The 21,599-nt window shown below is 37.5% G+C and overlaps 1 pseudogene; it reads right to left on the bottom strand.

Moving 5' to 3' along the window:
* Positions 1–1,029: 1,029 nt before the first annotated feature.
* The window catches only part of LOC139712374 (uncharacterized), a 38,923-nt pseudogene continuing 18,353 nt past the window's right edge, over positions 1,030–21,599 (bottom strand).

Below are 21,599 nucleotides of genomic sequence, written 5' to 3'. Positions count from 1 at the left end.
AAGACACTCTTCACCTGTGAACCACACTGCACCGACTATTATTGACAACTAAGCACACAAGCCTACGTGACCGTTTCACGACGAGACATTCATTCAGTCTCCAATATGACTGCCAAAGGGTCTTTTGCCGTAAAAACAATTAAATCAAGTCACAGCAAAACATTATGTCAACTGTTATCAGAGTCATAGGGGATGAAGCCATCCTTACCATGGTCGAATAACAAGCCTGCAAATGATTTCAAGATTCAAACTGACAAACAAGAACAAGTAGAATTCTGGTCCTAGAAGTCACCAATGACAAAACAATTTAAAGAAATTGAGAAACTCTCAAACAAAGTTTCCCAACAGAACAGACAAGATCCATTATGTAAAAGTTGAAACACCACTTAGATCTTCAGGAACAGTACTCCCTAACTGCCTACAATTTTTTTTTTTGTGCAAATGACATCAAAAGAACTCTTGATGGTCTTCAAATGACATTGATATTCATTGATATTCACTCTTGAATTATCAAGGAAATTCTTAAGTTATTGGGGAAGCCTTGAAGACTTGAATTATCACGAAATTCTTGAATTCTTGAAATATCACGGAAACGGCGTAGAAATGATGCTGTCAGATGCCAATTTTCAAATTATTGCTTGTTCGGTCGCTTATCACTGCTTATGACTTATAGTACAGCTTCCTTATAAAAGTGCATGTGTATTACTTTGTAAGTCTCTTAAGATAATACAGTCAACGTTGTAATTTTGTTCAATTAAATTGCCAATTCTTGCTGCCTTCTGCTTCACAGAAACTGAGTTCTCTACGTTCCTTCTGAACAGTCTTCAGAAGCACCTTCTTTACGCAGCTTTTCCAAAAAAAAAAAAAATCTAGCCTCAATCGGGAGGCCCTCCTTTCAGTTGCTTTGCTGTGTAGATGGAGCTTCCTTGTCCGGATTACATCCAGGGTGAAGTACAGAAACTGTGAGGGCTGCTCCGGGTTCATCTCCTTGCATAATTTCTTGACAAGGCTCAGAGGAAGCAGGTACGTCTAGTTTTGATTGTTCGTGTGCTTCACCGCTGACACGTCATCCACGAATATCGGTGCTGCAGAATCGATGCTGCTTGCATCGACCGTCCTGCCGGCCACTTCTTCGCTCGCCCGGAAAGGTTCCTGCTCCCTCTCTCTTGCCACGCGCTGGGAAGGCGGACTATCAACGGCGTGCGAGAATTTCGTGTAGGACTCCTTGGCGTTGCTCAGAGAGTTGACGGAAAGCGTCAGTTGACCGTCCGGGTTTCGAGGGATCTCCAATTTGGAGTGCCTGCCGGAGAGCGAGTGCAAGACGACACCAGCTAAGGGGTTTCCCGCCCCCTTCTGGGTCTTCTTAAGGAACAACGGGGTGCTACAAGGATTGTCCTCGTGACCTGTCTCCCGTGTGAGGGGTCCCCTTGACTGCAACACCACAGTAGTAGAACTGGGGTCGCATAGTTGATCGTTCTTGGAGATTCCTAGCTTGTAGCGATTGACGATGCTTCTGTTCACCGGGGCTAGTTTGGCGATTTCTTTGATGTCAACCAGTTCTCTCCGCATCCTAGTTAGCTCATCCTGGTTGTGTGGAGGAAAAAAAAACAACGAAAGAAAATGAAGAATCATGTACAGAGAAAATTTACCTATTAACAGAAATGTGGGTAAACATGAGAATAATTAAAAGTAACTGGGACGGGGGGGGGGGGGGATTAAAAATCGAGAAATTATAGCTTTATGCAATCTGCCATGCGATTAATGATAAGAAATGCACAAATGCGACAGAACTCGGAGTTTCCATTTTAATAGCCTAAGTGAAATCACGATCGTACATTAAACATTACACGAAAAACAAAACACCTTAAGTAGGTAACATTATGTTGATATACAGTGTACTTATGAAAGTATTACAGTCCTAACATAAAGGTATCTTTCAATAGTATTCAATTTTATTCTATGAATTAAGCGCTTTCAAGAAACAAAATTTCTTTAATGCATCATTTCCATTCTTGCTCGGCAATATGAGCCCAGAGTAATAAGTGTCAGGTTCCAAAGACATGATTTTAACAAAAGGGAATGGTGCTATTAGAGAGACGTGGGGGGAGGGGGAGGCATTAAAGGGATGGTTTAGTATACTATTGTTGGAGATCGCGGAGATGAGGATTGGGCTTTTAACTTTTTGCGAGATACCGAGAAGCCACTTATGAAATAGTACAGAGCAATACCATTCTAAGAGGAATTTAAAGTTTATTTGATGAAAATTGGTTTGGGAATGGCTGAGACATCCAAAAACAAAGTAAAACAAAGTGATCATGATAAAAAGTGGGTCCCACCTTTCATTCAGATTGCTCTGTTTTGCATATCTCAACCGTTTCAAAACCAATTTTCATCAAATAAATGTTGAATTCCTCTTCGAATGACATGCTCTTTCATATTTCATAAGAGGCTTCTCATCATCTCACCGAAAAAATGTCTTAATTAAAGCTATACGATCCCTTTAAGCACTAGGTGGACTATAGCAAGTGCACCGGAGGACTGTACAAGTTGACATCGAATTTTCATATATGACCGCCTTTTGTGTGGCTTTTCCAACGGAATTTTTTTGTAGGCTTATCTCTTCCGACTGTCCTGAGTCGTTTTTGCTTTTTTTTTTTTTTTTTTGTTGGGGGGGGGGGGGGTGTTTTTGTTTTTAGTAAACATGTCCTTCTTGTTTAATACAGTACATTTGGTGAAGAGATGTGTTCCCAGTCCAATCAGAGCCTTTCAATAGTCTGCTCTGATGATCATGGATGTCTCCTACATGGATCCGGTCCTGCGATCGGATCAAGGGACGTCCAGACGATATTGGACCAAGAGAGGATTCGAGGTATCGATAATAGGACCACGCACTCACCGATACTTCTCGATTTTCATATGTGAACTCTATCTTGTGTTCAGACGTATCGATGGTGAAGACGAGTGGAGTTTTCCTGCCGCTATTACTGGCTGTCCCGTCTGACTGTGACTTCTCCGTCTTTATCACTAAAACAATCTGCGAGGAGTAAGAAAAAGTCAGGAAACAAACACGAAAAAATTAATCTTAAAAGACACATACACACACACACACACACGCACATGCACATGCAATCAAATAGACGGCTCGTCACAGGAGCAACCCTGCGGAAAAGAACACTGTGTCCCACAGTGTGAAACACAATGAGAAACACAGTGGGAAGACGTTGCAAACGCAGTGCTGAACCTCTTCACATTGCGTTTTAACGTTATGAACGCATTGCGAATCATTACAGTGTGAATCATCAATATATTCACGGTGTGAAACAGAACATTGCTATGTGAACTCCCTGCGAAAATCCATACCACAGTGTGAAATCATCTTCACACTGTTAAATTCGAGCGTTTTCACACAGATGACTATGTGAACACATTGTGAACACAGTGTGGGACACTGCGTTCTTTCCAGCAGGAAATTCAGTGTGCATGTCTCTGCAGTTTGGTATGACCTATGTTGACTACTCGAAATCTTCTGCAATTTTCCCTTTTAGGCACAGTACAAAAACAAAAAGGCACGGATTTTACTCAAAAGGATCGAGCGACTAAAGTATTAACTGAAAGAGCCTAAGTGAAGATGCACTGCTCTGGACGCTGAAGAAGTATTTTAGCTGGAGATATACATTAGTAATGATCTGGTAATGATTAAAGAAATCGTACAGTTTTGGTGGAAACTTAAAGTTTGTAACATTTTGGTGCAATAATGAGAAACTTCTTGTGAAATGTGAAAGAGCGTGTAATTCCAAGAGGAATTCAATGTTTATTTGATGAAAATCGGTTTTGGAATGGCTGAGATATCCAATAGAGCGATCCTAATAAAGGGCGGGGCCCATCTTTTATTGCAATTGCTTCGTTTTACTTTGTTTTTGAACGTCTCAGCCATTCCCAAACCGATTTTCATCAAATATACTTTGAATGTACTTTGTACTGTTTCATAAGTGGTTTCTTGGTATCTCACAAAAACGTAAAAGCCCAATTCTCATCTCCACCAATACTATACCATCCTTTTAAACATATTTTGTGGTGGTATCAACACCATTTTCAGTATCATTATCAACATCTTCCTAATTTCTATTTCTATAGATACTGATATGATCATGACCCTGAGCAAAACCTTTAGGCCCTATAGAAGACGAAATATCTGAACTGAGAGAACGAAGAGATTCAGAAATACGAAGAGTGGAAACGGTCTGACCTTTGACACGAAGATAAGGCACGTCATGACCGTGAAGGTGAGATGCACTCGAGAAAAGTCGATGAGAAGAGAGGAGTCCGGACCAGATACCTCCTCTGGTAAACTGTTCAAAAAGAAACAAAACCCATGATTAGTCAAAGGCACTACCGAACTCTCTGATGCTTGATCCCATTTCTCTTTCAATCAAGAGACGATTGAATTATGCTGTAAATTGGAATGTTGTTCGCTTATCTGAAGGTTCGTTCATCCGAAAATGAAATACGGATCGTGTCTCAGAAGGTTCGTTATTCCGACACATGAAAATTACATGTTCGTTCAGTCGAGAGTAAATTATATGTCGATTCTTTAATCGGTACATTTGGATCGTTATTCCGAAGATTCGTTGGTCCAAAAATGAAATAAGATTGGCTAATGGGAAACTGAATAGAAGATGCGTGCTAACGAACCCCGTGAATCAAGAATCTTATTTCGTTTTTGGATAAACAAGCCTTTGTGGTAAACGAACTTTGTTTTTAAAAAATTCATCTCCGGATTAGCTAGTCTTCAGAAGAACCAACCTTTGTGATAACAATCTAATCTTTATTTTCGAATCTTTATTTTCGAATCTTTATTTTCGAATAAAAAAATAAGGTTGTTGTTGTTTTAATACAACAACCTTATTTACAGCTTTCGGATTAACAAACTTTTAGAATCAAGAAGTGCAACCGGACAGCATAAAAAAGCAAATATAATTAATGCGATAACCTTACACCTCCCGCTAACACAAAACAGAAGAAAAAAACCCAAACTACAATATCTCTCTGTCTAGATTTCAAGAAATATCGTTGTTGCCGGTTCTTTATTTCGTTCTTTCGACATTGCTCGATCGAGGCAATTAGGAAGCACGTAAATAATCATCCAAACGGCCTTCCTCCAATCACAGGCTGGCAATGTCGAAATAGATTGAGCTTTGGCTTTAGTAATCTACGTGGTCGACTTAGCATGCTGTGAGCTGTGAGTCAGTGATGTGATATAATGCCTCATTTAGCATTATTAGTGTGCAGTATTTTGTTTGGAATAATGCGTTTTACGCAATCGAACATGATCACAATAACTTTATTTTTTCACAGGCGACTACATTTTTGATTCTCATTATCACCTTATTTTGTCAAGTTACATTTACAAATATGTTCTGTTTATACATTGCATTCAATTTTCTCTGTTATTTTGATTGAAATGAAGATGTATTTAAACTTAAAGTTGATCTTCAAAGGGAACAAGTGTCATGCTCCACTTTGAAGTCGCAAGAAGACTTCGCAAATAAAGGGTAAATTTACTGGCCGATAAATGAAACACTACACTTTTGTCATTTCTTATCGCGTGTATCAGAATGTCTGGTAAGCGATAATGTGGTCATCTTTCCTGAGCTATATCACTTTCCCTCCCCGTTTGTAATATTTACCATGAAGTTGTTTTATCTCCATGGTTATAAATGGCTCTTCCAGATGATTTTCCCCTAGCCCAGCATTGCTAGGTACCCAGAGACATCAACAGAAAACAGGTTGTCTAAGTATGTCAAAGAAATGGGTATAGGACCTGGGCGCATTAGTTCCTGCATGTCCTGTATGAATTATTCACTCATTTTCGCCACTAGTGGTCAAAGCAGCGTAATTTTGAATTCACCCTTTGAAAATAAAATAAAAACACCCTCTTATCTTTCCGGTGATCTGATAGTAGTTGCAGGCACAATCGCAATATCTTGAACTGTCACTCGAAAATCGGTAGGACATCACGTGGTTGGTCATATAAGGGTAAGTACTGATTTCTTAGATTTCCAATGCACGAGTCCTCACGCACACACGCAGTATGTTCGTATTAGCTATACATAATCTCTAAATTATGTACAACATTCATACATGGTAATATGTAATAACTCGTGCGTGGTATCCAAGTATAGAGCATTTTTCAACTTCAATTCTAGAATTTGAAAGAGGGCTTTTCTGCTTAAACCTGAAGTTCAAGGTTTTGAAGACAGACTGGAAATTATTTTCATCCGTAACATTAGAAAATATAGACCTACAAGTTGTTTGATTTTCTCTGAAATGATAATTCCTCATGATTGTGCGGATGTTGATATTTAGCATTTCTTTTGAGGCTAGTATTCTCTATATCAAAGCGAACCTCCCTTGAAATTCAATTTAGCTTTATTTGGTAGAGGAAAGTAATGAAATTTCGTACTCCTTTGTGCAATATGGCCCCGTATTATAACGAAATAATATCTGACATAAGTAGCTGCTGTGGGAAGAAACAAAAACTCTCGAATTTTAACAGAAATAGCTACTAAATCTGCAACTTTCAATATATCAGTATGTTTCTGTGATAAAGATCCTCTATCCAGAATTAGGGTTAACGACAATGCAGATTCGTGGCAATCGTGGTGCAATAAATAGTGATTTTGTAGCAAGTTTTTTCCCACACATAACTATCTTTGGCAGGATACAGTATTGTCATACTGCTCTCTTGCGATATAAAGCATTCCAACAACATCAAATTACCACTGTACCAGCTTCAGTGAGCTCTCTTGACTTTGCTTATCATATTATGTGATGATGTCGCCCCACTTTTCCTTTCCCTATACCGATTCACATTATTTGCGCTACTCTGACTGCAGTGAGTAACAGTGACTTTGCGTAGAATGCGGAATAAAAGTTCTTCCATTCATTTTTCTCCAGTATTTATCTCCGCGTTTCATTATGGACGAATAGAAGAACTGATAAATAAATTGGTGAATAATGCATTATTTCCTGTTACTCTATCTCTGTCTTTACGTATTCATCTACTCTGCTATTGGTATATTCAGCAACTTTTCTCTTTATTCAAGATCAACGGTCATATAAAACATGAAATATCACCACCATCAATGAGTTATACAATCCAAAATCCTAATAAGTTGAGTTTATCCTGACGTCTTAATTGCCTTATCTTAAAGACAGGCAGACGAGATGGTTTTATGGCATCAATACAACCCAGCGATTGTTGACTTTTTGCATAAAAGGGAAGCAATATAACCGAAATTCTGTTTACGTTCTTAAGACTGGTCGAGTAAAACCAAACAAACTGGTAGGCGTTCGTCGAAATTGGACGTAAAATGAGACAGTTATTGCATTCTTTAGATTTATCGCGTCCTTATTAGAGTGATATTAGTAAATCTAGTGCGCCATTAAGAGGAAGCGATAATAGCATGGCCTTTCAAATCTCCACTGAGCTAATTAAGTATGCTCTCTTGAGATCATTTTTTTTTTAATATGAGATAAGTTCTGCAGTTTTATGCATTGTTATTAAACAATACAATGAACTTGCCCGGTTGTTTTAATGATTATTTTGTAACTCATAGAAGCCTAAAACCATCTACCTAGACCTACTACTCGAAATTTACATAACTTTTATTTACCTTTTGTGGAGTGATATTATTTTTTTTTTTTGGAATTGCTATTAGATACAAAGATTCTGTTATTTAGAAATAAATACCATATTTTGGGTTTTTATTTCAACCTGTTAATGACAACATAAGTGCAAATGTTATTGTCGTCATTATACCTTATAGGCGATCATTTGTATCAGCCAAGATGTCACTATCTTTTTAACAGCCCTAACTTCACAGGAATGATAGCAATATGAATGAATGCATATTTACATCACATCAACGTTCATGAAGTCAATGTCATATAACTGGTATCGTACTCTCATTGAATTATCTGACAGAGTGGAGGGAAAAACGTTGTCTTAAATCAACCTTCAGGGGCGGATCCAGGGGGGGGGGGCGCAACCGGCGCACGCCCCCTTTATTTTTCGTTCAAAACAAAAAGAAAAAAAAAGAAAAAAAAGATGATATGAAACCCGAAAGTGGCACCAGAAATATTAGTCACGCCCCCCCCCCCTCCCCTTTACAGAATTCCTGGATCCGCCCCTGACCTTGAGATGTATCTCTAGGCTTGTGGGAAAACTTGAATCTCAATTATATTAAGCAAGGAAATTTAAGCACCCTTCTCATCCGTCGGATTGAATTACTGCATAGGCCTACATGATAATATTGTAGAGTACACATATCAATGAAACAACCTCCTCTAATATAAATTGGAGGAAGATTGAAAAAAAAATGAAGAAGATGAGTACAGCATAGTTTTGGTTGAGACCTAATTTCAGGTTTCTAACATTTTTTGGTGAGATAATGAGAAACCTCTTATGAAATATGAAAGAGCATGTAATTCTATGAGGAATTCAACGTTTGTTTGATGAAAATTGGTTTTGAAATGGCTGAGATATCCAAAACAGAGCAATTCTAATAAAGTGTGGGACCCACCTTTTATTACGATCGCTGTGTTTTACTTTGTTTTCGGATGTTTCAGTCATTCCAAACCCGATTTTCATCAAATAAACTTTGAAGTCCTCTTAAAATGGTATGCTCTATTCCATTTCATAAGCGTTTTCTTGGTATCTCCCAAAAAGTTAAAAACCCAATTCTCATCTCCACCAATACTGTACCATCCCTTTAATGTTAACATGGCAGAGAAAGATGAATATTGTATTATCAATGTGTATTCACCAACGAAAACGTCTGATAAAGACATATTTTACAAAGGTTTAATTTCCTGGGTTAACGTTTGAGATATTTCGAAAAATAAACTAATATTTGGTGGGGATTGGAATTGTGCTCAACATGGACAGTTAGATACGCAAGGTATATCCCATCCGTATAAACCCCCAAAAATGGTTTCTAAAATTTAGCAAAATATTGGATTTGATAGATATTTGGCGATTGGTTCATCCAATTAAGAAACAATTTACATGGCGTCAGTTATCGCTCGGTCTGTTTTCAAGATTAGATTATTGACTTATTACGTCATCTTTACGATGTGTTGTTCAGAATACTGATATCAAACCATCTGTTCGTTGTGATCATAACGCCATTTCATTGAAAATTAAGATTTGTGATACTACACGGGGAAGAGGTTATTGAAAATTGAATAACTCTTTATTGTTAGATAAACTGTATAGGGAATGTATTATAAATATGATTGGTAAGATGCGTTTTGAATATCAAAATTTTGATTCACAATTGAAATGGGGGATGTGTAAGATTAAGACAAGGGAATTTTCACAAAAATATGCAAAATATAAGCAAAAAATAAGAAATCAGTATTTGATTAAACTTCAACAAGATTTGAATATGATTGAAAAAAAAGTTAATGAAGACCCTACAGAGATAAATATACAAGAAGTAAGAAGAATTAAAATGAAATTAGAAAAAATATATCGAAATAAATGTAAAGGTATTTTTGTTCGATCCAGAGAGAAATGGATTGAAGGAGAAAAATCAACGAAATATTTTTTGAGGTTAGAAACGCAGAATGCAAAGAGAAAGGAGATTAATGCTGTTTTGAAGAAAGACAAAGTTATTGTTGATGAGAAATGTATTTTAGAAGAGATTTATCTATATTACAGCAAATTATACCACTCAGACAAGTTACATAATTCTTGTAAATATCTGCAAAATTTGAATTGTGTTACTTTGGAAGAGAATGACAGTTTAAGTTGTGAGGGAATCCTTACAGATAAAGAATGCTTTGAAGCCTTGATGTCGATGGAAAATAACAAATCCCCCGGCAGTGATGGCTTAAGTGCTGAATTTTATAAGATTTTTGGGTTTATATGAAAGATTTATTGTTAGACAGTCTGAATACAGGGTATAGAAATGGTACATTATCTGATAGCCAAAGACACTCTATATTAACACTGCTGTTCAAGAAGGATGATAAACGAAAACTTGATAATTGGCGCCCAATATCTTTGTTGAATATTGATTATAAAATAGCTACAAGGGCGTTAGCGAAACGTTTACAAAATGTTATTCCGAAACTAATTTCTTTTGATCAAATGGGTTTTATCAAGAAAAGATCTGCAGTAGAAAATATAAGACTTGTACAGAATTTATTAGACTTTTGTTCACAGACAAACTTAAGGAGTATTTTTATTTTTCTTGATTTTAAGAAAGCTTTTGATAATGTCGATCATGATTTTCTGTTTGAAGTTTTGAAACGGTATAATTTCGGAAAATCATTTATTCAGTGGATCAGAACTAAACACTAAACAAAGAGTAAGTTCCCCCTAAAACAAAGATCAATACTTTATGAATCAGGAACCTTTGAGGAAATCTGAATACAGGATCATGTAGCTGTAGCTCTCGGCTACCTTTCATGTGAAATTCAGCGGATATCACTGGGTCACGCTTGAGTGAGCATGACTTAAAGTCAAAATGATCACTTTTTGAAGTTCACAAGTCCAATTTTGCAACTTTGATTTGGTGATATCGGAACGAATTTCAATTTCCCAGGATAAAAAGGCATGCAACGTATAATTAATGTGCTTCCTATCGTACCATGTGACTTGTGCACAAAATTTCACGGTTGAGTGAACACGGGGTGAACATTACCAAAATGGCCGATTTGCCATGTTTCTCGTAGTAATTTCCATCAATTGAGATTGAATTCGGGTGTTGAACAGTTTTTATACACAATTCACGTAATTTCACGGTTGAATGAGCACATTATGAAACAATGATTTATCTTATTTAAACCATCCAGCAGGTGTTGCATTGATCTTCTGCATTTAAAATCAACTGAAAAACATTTCATTATTGCGTTTAGGACCGATGTAAATGTCTCAGTGATCCTTGACATTCCTTCAAGATTTTACACGTCAAAGAGTACATGGTGCCGGAAACCCTCCTTATAATTCATGTCTACCTTTGATTAAATATTGAAGTATTCGTGGGGAAATTGGTCTGCCTTTAGTTTGATGAAATCCCCTTGTTGGAGCACAGATGAGAAATTATGCAAATTAAATCTTCAGGCCTTTGTTCTCGCTACTGAATACTAATTTTGGCATTAAGTTCTTGATCTTTGTAAAGTCATGAGGTCATGCATTTACTCAGAGGGAAAATAAATGCAATTAATCATTGACATGGTACCAAACTTCACTTTTGTTCAACATCAATATCCTCCCGTGCTGCACATATGCACTGAGATTCGGGAGACAGATATTGATTGTGGTGAGAAACATGTAGTGGCCTTTGTGATGGTGATGATAGTTAAAAAAATGTTGGTTGACTATTATGCGATTGTTATGACTATATAAGACAGATTGGGGAGCATCTGCACTCACTTTAGACTCTATCCACTAACACCGCTGAACACGTCTTCAAAACCAACCAAATGTAAATCTTATGGGAATTTCAGCCACGAAAATGGTTTTGACCTGCACACTGCACAACTTACGTGATCACTGAAGCATGTCACAATGTTATTCTTTATCGAAAAGTTATCTTTTTCATTGAAATCAGAGTAATTTCCCAACATATCAACTAAAACATTAAAACAATGAATATTTCTTATTATACAGGGCAAAAAAGGGTTTTCCAGCCCCACATGCTCATTGAAGCGTGACTAAAATGTCAGGTGATCACTGTATGCACAGTGGTATTAAACACAATACAAAAAGCAGTAAAACAATTGATTTCAGTGCGCAAAATTATTGCAATTCTTACTGCACAATTTAAATTGTTATTTTTCTTTGTTTTTAATGTGCTCATTCAACCGTGAAATTACGTGAATTGTGTGTAAAAACTGTTCAACACACGATTTCAATCTCAATTGATAGAAATTACTACGAGAAACATGTCAAATCGGCCATTTTTGTAATTTTCACACCGTGTTCACTCAACCGTGAAATTTTTTGCACAAGTCACATGGTACAATAAGAAGCACATAAATTATAACCTTGCATGCCTTTTTATCCTGGGAAATTTAAATTCGTTCCGATATCACCAAATCAAAGTTGCAAAATTGGGCTTGTTTAAGTCATGCTCACTCAAGCGTGACCCAGTTGATCCTGTATTCAGATTTCCTCAGAGGTTCCCGATTTATAAATTACACAAGTTTGTTTTAGGGGGAACTTACTTTTTGTTTAGTGTTTATTTACAAAAATGCAGATTGTAAGGTTTTGAACAATGGTTGGTTGTCCAGAACGTTTCCAATTACTAAAGGGGTTCGGCAGGGATGTCCTCTTTCTGCATTGCTGTTCCTTTTAGTTGTTGAAGTACTTGAAATGAAGGTACGAAATAATGATAACATCAAAGGTATATGTATTCCCCAATGTGAGCAGTCAAATTTATAAGAAATCAAAATATCTCAATTGGCGGGCGATACAACGCTTTTTGTTGATTCTATCCAATTCTATACCACGTGCACTTTTCAAATGTTGGGTAAACACGTTGATTTACGTAGATGCCAAACATTGAACATGGTGCAGAACATCTGTGGGTTTCTCAGATTTGTTTATATATATATATATATATTTTTTTTTTTGATCCTCACGTCTCTATGGAAACCTGTTCCAAAAGATATTTCCAAAAGATATTTGAAAATCTTAACCGACACTTAGGAATTTTGATTTATGATATTCTTTATCTGAGTTTCATTCAATATCAGGTCCATGTTGACAATGAAATTAATATGAACAAAAAAAAAGCAGCTGTATTCTTCTTTATTGTGCTGCTAAATCATTTTTTCCAAAATACAATACAATATAATGAATTTTGTATTTTTTTCAAATCATACCATGTTTATATAAGAGAAATGACATGAAATTCTGCATAACTCTGAGAAAAAAAGGACAGACGTCAGAATTGCGCACGCACACTCACACAAACTGAATGATCGCGCCGAATATGTTGATGAGCGTTTCATTGTAGATGGAGACGCTGATAAACCTGGACTCGTTGAACGATGAGGGCGCTTTCCTCACCTTGATGCACAGATAGATGCCCCAGCCGAGCAGTAAAAATTCACCTGGAGATGATACGAGAGAATTTTACAATGAAGAATACACAAACAAACTAACAAACAATTAAGCAAACAAACGAGCTTACAAATTGAAGTCGCTTATAGCACTCCAACAAATAGAGAAAGAAAAGAAATCAGCTTGACAGAATGTTCGCAGTTTCATTCAGTTTCTGGAACACTAGTTTCCATGAACATAACAACTTTGTTATGTCGTGCTTATGTCCCATGCCAACGGAGGATCTGCACCCCTCTTTTCTTGTCTATTCTGTTAGCTAAAATCAACTTGAGCACGTAATGGTGTTGCACTCAAATCAAATGACCCTATCTTGCAGGAGCATTACTGTTGTGTAAGAGATGTCCCATACACAATAAGTCGATGAAATGCAAACATGTTCATGCAATTTTATCCCTTTAATGCACTATTGCTAATAAAAAACAAAGCAAGAACTTTCTTTGCTGTCTAGTTACAGAATACCCGCGATCTCAACCTCCCCTGCCAATACTAAAAATGTAAACAACAGTGTAAAAGTGCAAGCGCGTCAGGGAATGCGTGCATAATGTTCATTACTTGTCGTTTGCTTGTGCTGATGGGTTGGTACATAAACACCGCAAGAGCAAATTGGTTCGTTTATTTGGTTTATTTCCCCTAAAAAGACCAAACGTCAATTCTCCTAAAATTGCGTCGGCTTGGAATCTGGGATGCTGGTGGAATCATCTTATGACCATTTTTTTTTTTTTTTTTTTTTTTTTTTTTGGTCACAAAGTCATACACCGCTTCAATCTGGTTTTGCCTTCAGGCTTGTCAACAGCAATTCTGTCTAAAGAGACCACGACTGACGTAAGATAATTCGAGCCTTCAGGCTTATAACACACCATCCGCTAAAAGAAACCACTGACTTTAAATAATATGAATAGTCGACAAATGCTGAAATTTATGTAAATATTCCATACAAGACTAAAATGAAAGAGAAATTTTGTAGATGTAGCAAATCACCTTTAAACAGTAAGAAAAGTAAAAGCATTCATTCATCGTACGGTGATTATTATCAATAACATCGTCATCATAATCATAATCATCACCGCAATAATCTTCAATACCGTATTATACTGAAGAGAGAAAAGAGGTAAGAAAAAAATATGGAAATGGAAGGAGAGACATAACAAAAAATAAACTCATACGAAAAAGAATAAACAAGGTTACTAGGAAAACAAAAATTTTCGACGGCAAAGGTGCAGACGTTTTTGTTTTGACATATTGACTTTTTCAGAAATGCTGCTTTAATACAGAAACCATGTGTGTGTGTGTGTGTGTGTGTGTGTGTGTGTGTGTGTGTATGTGTGTGTGTATGTGGTGTGTGTATCTGTTGAATATCCACTTTGCGTCGCAACCCAGTTATTCTGCGTTTAGGAGATGGTGCCAGCACGCCAGCCAAATTGCCCAGTTGAGTGTAACAAATATGTCAATTAATTGAAATGTGACTGTGCCTAGTGAGGTAGGAAAATTTTTGAAATGGGCTGTCGGTGCTCAGGAAAGTGAACGTTTCAAAACCGCTCATATACGTGAAGGTGAGTCAGTTAGAAATAAAGTCCCATCATTTTGAAGTTGTCTTGTTTGAAGTATGAACATTTAATCAGGGGTTTCGTGATATGTCTTGGTAGAATTATCCTTCCAGTATTTCTGGTACCCTTTTCATTTGGATCTTTGCATGCATGACTGAATAACGGACAATCTTAAAGATTGTAAAATGCAACCAGTAAACGTAATAACAATTTGATGTAGAAAATTAGTCAGTATTTTTTCCCCGGGCCCGGGGGGGGGGGGGGATTATTTTGATTGACTTACCCCCTTGCCCGACGTAGTCCCATGTATTACGTGAGCATTCGTAGAATTTCAGTCCATCCTCCTTGTACCCCAGTGTAGGCGTGGATGGATCCAGGAACGTCCAGGCCGATAGGTAGACGGCACACACGGCGAGCAGAATACCGATGCGCGCGTACAGATTGTTGTCCGTGATGCGGACGGGCTTGGCGCTGCGCACAGTGAAGACTTTTGTGATTCTGCAATCGTCGCAAACACATCGAAAAAAGAACAATGTAACAAAGAAAAACAATTTAGGGCCTACTTAGCCATCGACACGCACATACTGGGATACTTCAAATTTGATCAATGCTCATTCTAAGGTTGTGTATATGAAATACCCTCAATCTTACAATACTTACTAGTATTAACGTAAACAAAACAAAAAACACGTTTTCCTTGTCTCCTTATTTTCTATTGCTTTTAATACTTATAAGTCGAATTTCTCCTAGATTACGTGCATAATTACAACTGTTTCAATCCCAAGAGATTTTTATTCAAGCCTAACTGTATCCTGAAAAACAAAAAAGAAGATTCATTTCATAAAAGGAAGCACATGAAATGGAAATGTTAATGCTTTATTTTTACAGCCGTGACGCATGCAGAATTTTATCTTGCTTTCAGGAATGCCAAATAAACGGCAGTGCTTTTGATTTGACGCGTATACCCAGCACTATGCTGTCATTGGGGGATTTCATTCTTAATTGATTAAAGGGACATTCCAGACGATTTTTATAATTTCACATCATTTAGTACATAAATCGACAACTCCATGTACAGATTTGTAGAATTTATTGTGGTTCTTCAGAAGAGAAACAATAGTTTGAAAAACCTTAAACAAATTACACTGAACAAGGATGATGACATAGGAGGTTCACATATTTCAGAAATGTACCAGTGTAATTTCATTACAATATAACCGCTTGCTTGCAAGTTCACCTGTGTATAATCTATGCATGCCTTCTTCTTTTGTGCTGCTTCCTTGAGCCCCCAACTCATGTATTCTTATGGTGACTCTGCCATGTCATCTTCCTTGTTCATTGCAATTTGTTTTAAATTTTGAAAGTATTCTTATTCTTCATCCCAATTATCACAAATTCTGAAACTCTGTCCTCAGTATAACTAATTTATAGTTGTTCAAATGTAAAAATCTGAAAATCATCTGGAGGTCTCCTTTAAGTTGGAGATATAGATTGGTACCTCTTTTCATAATCACACCGTGTGAGTTGGACAAAAATCAATGAAAATGTTATATTGGACAGGAATAGCACTGTAAAGTTCAAATAAGAAACAGCGCGGACAAACAAAGTACGACATCGAAGCAAAGCACGATTTCTCAAGATCTGTTCATTTAATACGCCCATTTTGGTACCTATTGGATTTCATTCCGTCTGGACTCCAGACAATAGCAGACGTAATCAAAGAGAATGAGACGCAATGCATCGACGTGTGTACATTGTAACTATACGCTTTAGTAATAAGTACGAGGTTCGGTGAGGTATAAATTTTCTATAAACTTTGCACTACCAAGCTGCCAATATCACTTAGTTTCCTCCCAGTGAATGTTAGTGGAATACGACTGCACATGAGGTCGTCGGGAGTATTACGCTTTCTTATCAAATATACCCAACAAGTCCGTCGCAGAATCGTAACACAATGGTCACAAGAATACGATCATGCACCAAACTAGCTTTCTTTTTGTTTAACCACACGAAACATTCGACGTCAAGCGCGCTCATTGCCATGGTGACGGCCGAAGTGGTGGACATTAATCAGTTAATTGCCTTACCTCCATGTCTTGTAGAGTAGGGCACCGTAAGCGAGACAAAAGCCGATATAGCGACACCAGTTCAGAACTTGACAGGTAATGATGTTGAGGCTTAGAACCACAGCCGCAATCGTCTAAAAGATACAAAGTCTTTAATAGTCAACGGTTCGTGCCATTCTTTTTCGGGTACACATGATATATAGAGGGGAGACATTCTTTCTGTTTCATGTTTTGTGTGCTTCTTTCAGTGTTAAGGGATATAACATATTTTTGAGTTGTGGGTTCGGGTTGTTTTTCTCATCAATCTTGATTTGTATACCACAAATAGTCTCTAAAAACAAAACTCGTACAGCCATAGAAAACATCTCTTTATAGCTGACACACAATTTCCCTACCATTCTTGTTTAATTTCTATCAAAAAAGAAAAGTACATTTATTGCTGTAACCATTAACGTCATCAAAAAGGTGCATGCCAGAAATAGATTTAATGGCTACGAAGTGAAAGTAACAACTCTAAGAATATTTAAAATAGATTGTGTTTTCTCGGAATGTTATTCAATTCAATTCAATCAATTCAAACATTACTCCGAAAGGTTCACGGTTCGAATTCAACAAACAAACAAACAAAATAGATGTGCACTTCACAACGAAACTTCGGAACTATAATCACTGAGCCTTCGGTATATCGCACCTTTCTTCCACTTTCGGATTAACGAACATTCGGTCTAAACGAGGCAGATTCATGTGTGTGATATTAACACTTTCTATGCCAATGCCTCAAATGTGCACAAAGTGAATACACAAATTTATTGACAGGAAATGAGTGCGGCACGCAGAAGGTTAAAGGAGCTGTTTTTGTCCATTACCTGACAGTAGCAAATCCCGGTACCCACGAGGATGACGTAGAGTAATCCGGGACTCGCTGCTTTGAAAACCTGAAGACATGAAGACATAAACATGACAATGACATACTCAGGTGCAGGAGAAGGCAAAGAGGTTGTAAAGGATGATGTATATATGAAGAGTTTGTTCGCAAGAACCGATAAGTCCATTTTTGAAGATTTTGAAGTACGGTCTCTGTCATAAAGTAAAAAATAATACCTTTTAAATGATATATTGGTCACTACATATAAAGGTACATTTTTGAAGTTATGGTCAAAAGAAACAAAAAATTTCTTATTATTCTCTTTATTTTTCTTGACCTTTAATCGCAAATATCTCCATTTGGCAAATATGGACTTACCGGTTTTTGCGAACAAACTCTTCATATATATATATATATATATATATATATATATACATACATACATACGTGTGTGTGTGTGTGTGTGTGTGTGTGTGTGTGTGTGTGTGTGTGTGTGTTTGTTTCACCTGCTCACCCTGTTCTCTCTCAGCCGGTATGTGTAAAAGGCCAAGACGAGGAGCATGACCATCCCAAGGGTGTTGACGGCGAGTAGACTCCATCGGAGGACGACGTTCGGCTCGGCAAAGCATGGACTAGCATCCACGCAGTCCTCGCACCCATCCAGGCAGGGAAAACAATCGAATGCACTGCATTAGAGGTGAAAGAGATTAAACAAATATTAGCTTGCACTCAAGACAAAAAAAAAAATAAATCATGAGTCATAATAATGTGTTTCAAAATGAATTGGTTAGGGTCCATGGTTGAAATGTGATTATGAGCGTTCATTGGCAAACCTAAATATAATGATCAAACGTAAACCTAGATGAACGTGATGAGTTAGGGCGAGTTAAAACAAGGTGGAAAAATGTATGAGTGTGTGTGTGTCTCTGTGTGTATAACGTGTATCATGTGCGTTTGTAATAAAAACCAAGATAATTGAAATTACTGTGCACAGCTTATTTGGCATAGCACGGGCAAGAGTAAAAAAAACTAATGGGCGGAGCTGAAAAATACCGAAACACCTGATTGTACAAATCATTGAGTATTGAAAGTAGCTCGGGTTTGATGTTAATATAATGAATTATTGTAAGGTAATTACATCATCGGGAAACATGCATCAAACTGTCCCTTTACATCGCCATTTCGCCATGATTGCTCTTTCGCGTAATTAATTTTGTCTCAATGTTTTTCGTGTGTATGAGTTATATATGTATGTATGTATGTATGTATGTATGCATATGTATGTATGTATGTACGCGTGTGTGTGTGTGTGTACATGTGTGTGTATATTATATGTGTATGTATGTGTGCATGTATGTAGTATGTATGTGTGTGTGTTCAGGCATGACAAACCATGGAACCCATCTCAAGGCCATCCATTGCTCCTAATGACTTTCAGCTTGATTACCCGTATTTACATTAATGGTGATTAAACCCTCGATAAAATTCCCACTCTACATGACGGATTTTCAGGTGACATCGAAAATAGACACCTTCACTCCCGATCGGTTCATCCATCAGCGATTTGTTACGTAACATCTCATTTACATTTGTTACGGACAAGTAGGAAAAATCAGGAAGGCTGTGTGAGACGAAAAACTTGCGTCTGTCCATTAAACCGTACAACGCTCTTTTCGATACACAGATGGTTAATGATTGAAGTAATGCAATGTAACGATATCGGCACTCTTAAGAAATAACACACACATATTCTTCACAGAAAAAAAGTACTAACTCTGAGATTGAGATGAAGAATTAGGCATAACAGAAAGGATATGCTATGAAAGCTGATTACGCGTGAATGGTAAGATGATTTTACATTATTTGAATACTAAGATGAACATTTTATAAGAATTGCAGTTCAGTGGGTCCCTTCGTATTTTTTTTTAAGGGGGGGGGGAGGATAAATGTTTATTTTTTTTTGATTTTTTTTTTTTTAGTGGGCCAGACTGATATTGTTCTTCTATAAACGATAATCTAAATTCCTTAGAATGTATCGTTACAGTTTCCTCCTTTAATTTAAGGCTCAGTTGACAATTCTTAAATGAAGTTGACTTGAATATGTACTTAATTTTCTGTGTGTGTGTGTGTGTGTGTGTGTACGTGTGTGTGCGTGTGTGTGTGTTATCAAGCGTTATCACTTTACATTTGTATACGCAGTATAATTCCTCATGTCATTTTGTACGATGATCTTGGACTCACAGGCCACTATTTTTTTTTAATCTTTTTTTTTCACGCGATGGAAATTACAAGGTAAGATTGATTTAGAGCAAAAATGAGGCATCGGCACATAACTGTGTGCTGAATCACATGTCGCCTCGCGGTTGTCATCATTTTACGCCCTCTTTTGTCTCGTTAGGTATTTGTCTCGTTTTTTTCTTTCTCTCTCCCTCTCTCTCTCTCTCTCTCTCTATGCTCATGAATTGTGTATGACATCCACTTTAACTGCGGGGGGGGGGGGGGGGGGCTATTGAGTAATCGGTTCAAAATTTCCGAACGAAAGCTAACTGTATTAACGTCGGCGGTTTTATTTCTCTCTTCTTCTTTTTTAGTCTTGTATGGAATATTTACATAAATTTCAGCATTTGTCGACTATTCAAAAGCCTTACATCGAATATATGTGCTTGTTGAAATTCCAATCTCTTTGGTTCATTTTCAGATATAGATTAAAAACGTAATCTTCATGTTTGTGTTTTTGTTTGTTTTGTTTGAGATTTTTAGCAGTAGTAAAGCATATTATAAAATGGGTTCAAGAATGTAGCCAATTGGAAGCGCTGAAATGAGTCACGTGTGCGTGCATTAATTTCTTCAGGTATGCACTAAGAAGAGTCTCTCTTCCACCTCCCTGGCCTGACGTACGTCACAATGTTTTACACTAGCAGTGCGCACTCAATCAGTTGTTACAAGTGCGTCACGCGCTACTATACGCGTTGTCAATCCTGAAACAACTTCTAGTTCGGGCCGCGGGCTGCCACAACAGCCGGCGGCCTTTCTTGTGCATAACAGTACGTGGCGTACGTATACTCTTATACGTACGTACAGTACTTATGTGCGGGATTTCCGAGTGCGACGTGCGTAAATGTTTGGGACGAACATCTTCGGACATCTTGACTTTTGAGCGAGTGCTACATGTAGCTGACTGGTATTGACCCACAAAGGTACGTGAATAATGCTGTTAGTTTTCGACCCATTTTATAAAACAAATGATGCACAGGATTATTTCGTGGCGTTAGTGAAGGTGCGGCGCGCTCGAGAGTATTGACAATGGTGCGACATGCACGAGGCGCAACACACTCTATCCTGTGCATCATTAGTATAGTGAAGACTTTGATCGAAAAGAGGCTTAGGCGCCATTTTTCAAACATTTTAAGGTGAGGTCATCAGAAGATAGAGCAAGTTAAAACCTTTCCAATGATATTTCACTTGTAGCATAAAAAGGAATATTCTGAAGTTATGGTTATGAACATCCCAAATTTTCTCATTATCTTATCTGTTTGTGATTTTCGCAGGTTTAATCGCAAATACCTCAACTTTGCAAGAACGGAGTTGATTCGTTTTTCCATCAAACCCTTCGGTTCAACCCCTTACCTGTCGTAGAGATTGTCCTCTCCGTAGACTTTCTTATTGTACTCGGCTTCTATGACACTTCCGGAAAAGGCGCGATGTTCTTCGCTGTCGACGTCGAGCAGGTAAGTGGGAACGTCGTTGACCGGAAAATAGTAGCCCGGCTTACACTCGCAACGATAGGCACCACGCTGAAACCCCAGACCAGGGATGTGAGTGCACTACAACGAGATCATACGGCAGATGACTAGTTAAACGGACAATAACTACAACAACTCAAGTAAAGAAAAAAAAAGAAGAAAGGCAAGGAATATAAGAGAACAGGACAAAACAAGAGAAAGCAAAACAATGTACAGCAGTTTTGTCTCGCGACGCTACAT

This window comes from Diadema antillarum, unplaced genomic scaffold (genome assembly GCF_040938485.1).
Source record: "Diadema antillarum isolate AM-2024a unplaced genomic scaffold, OU_Dant_1.0 seq00001795_RagTag, whole genome shotgun sequence".
Classification (NCBI taxonomy): domain Eukaryota; kingdom Metazoa; phylum Echinodermata; class Echinoidea; order Diadematoida; family Diadematidae; genus Diadema; species Diadema antillarum.
This window is presented reverse-complemented; position numbering and strand designations above follow the sequence as displayed.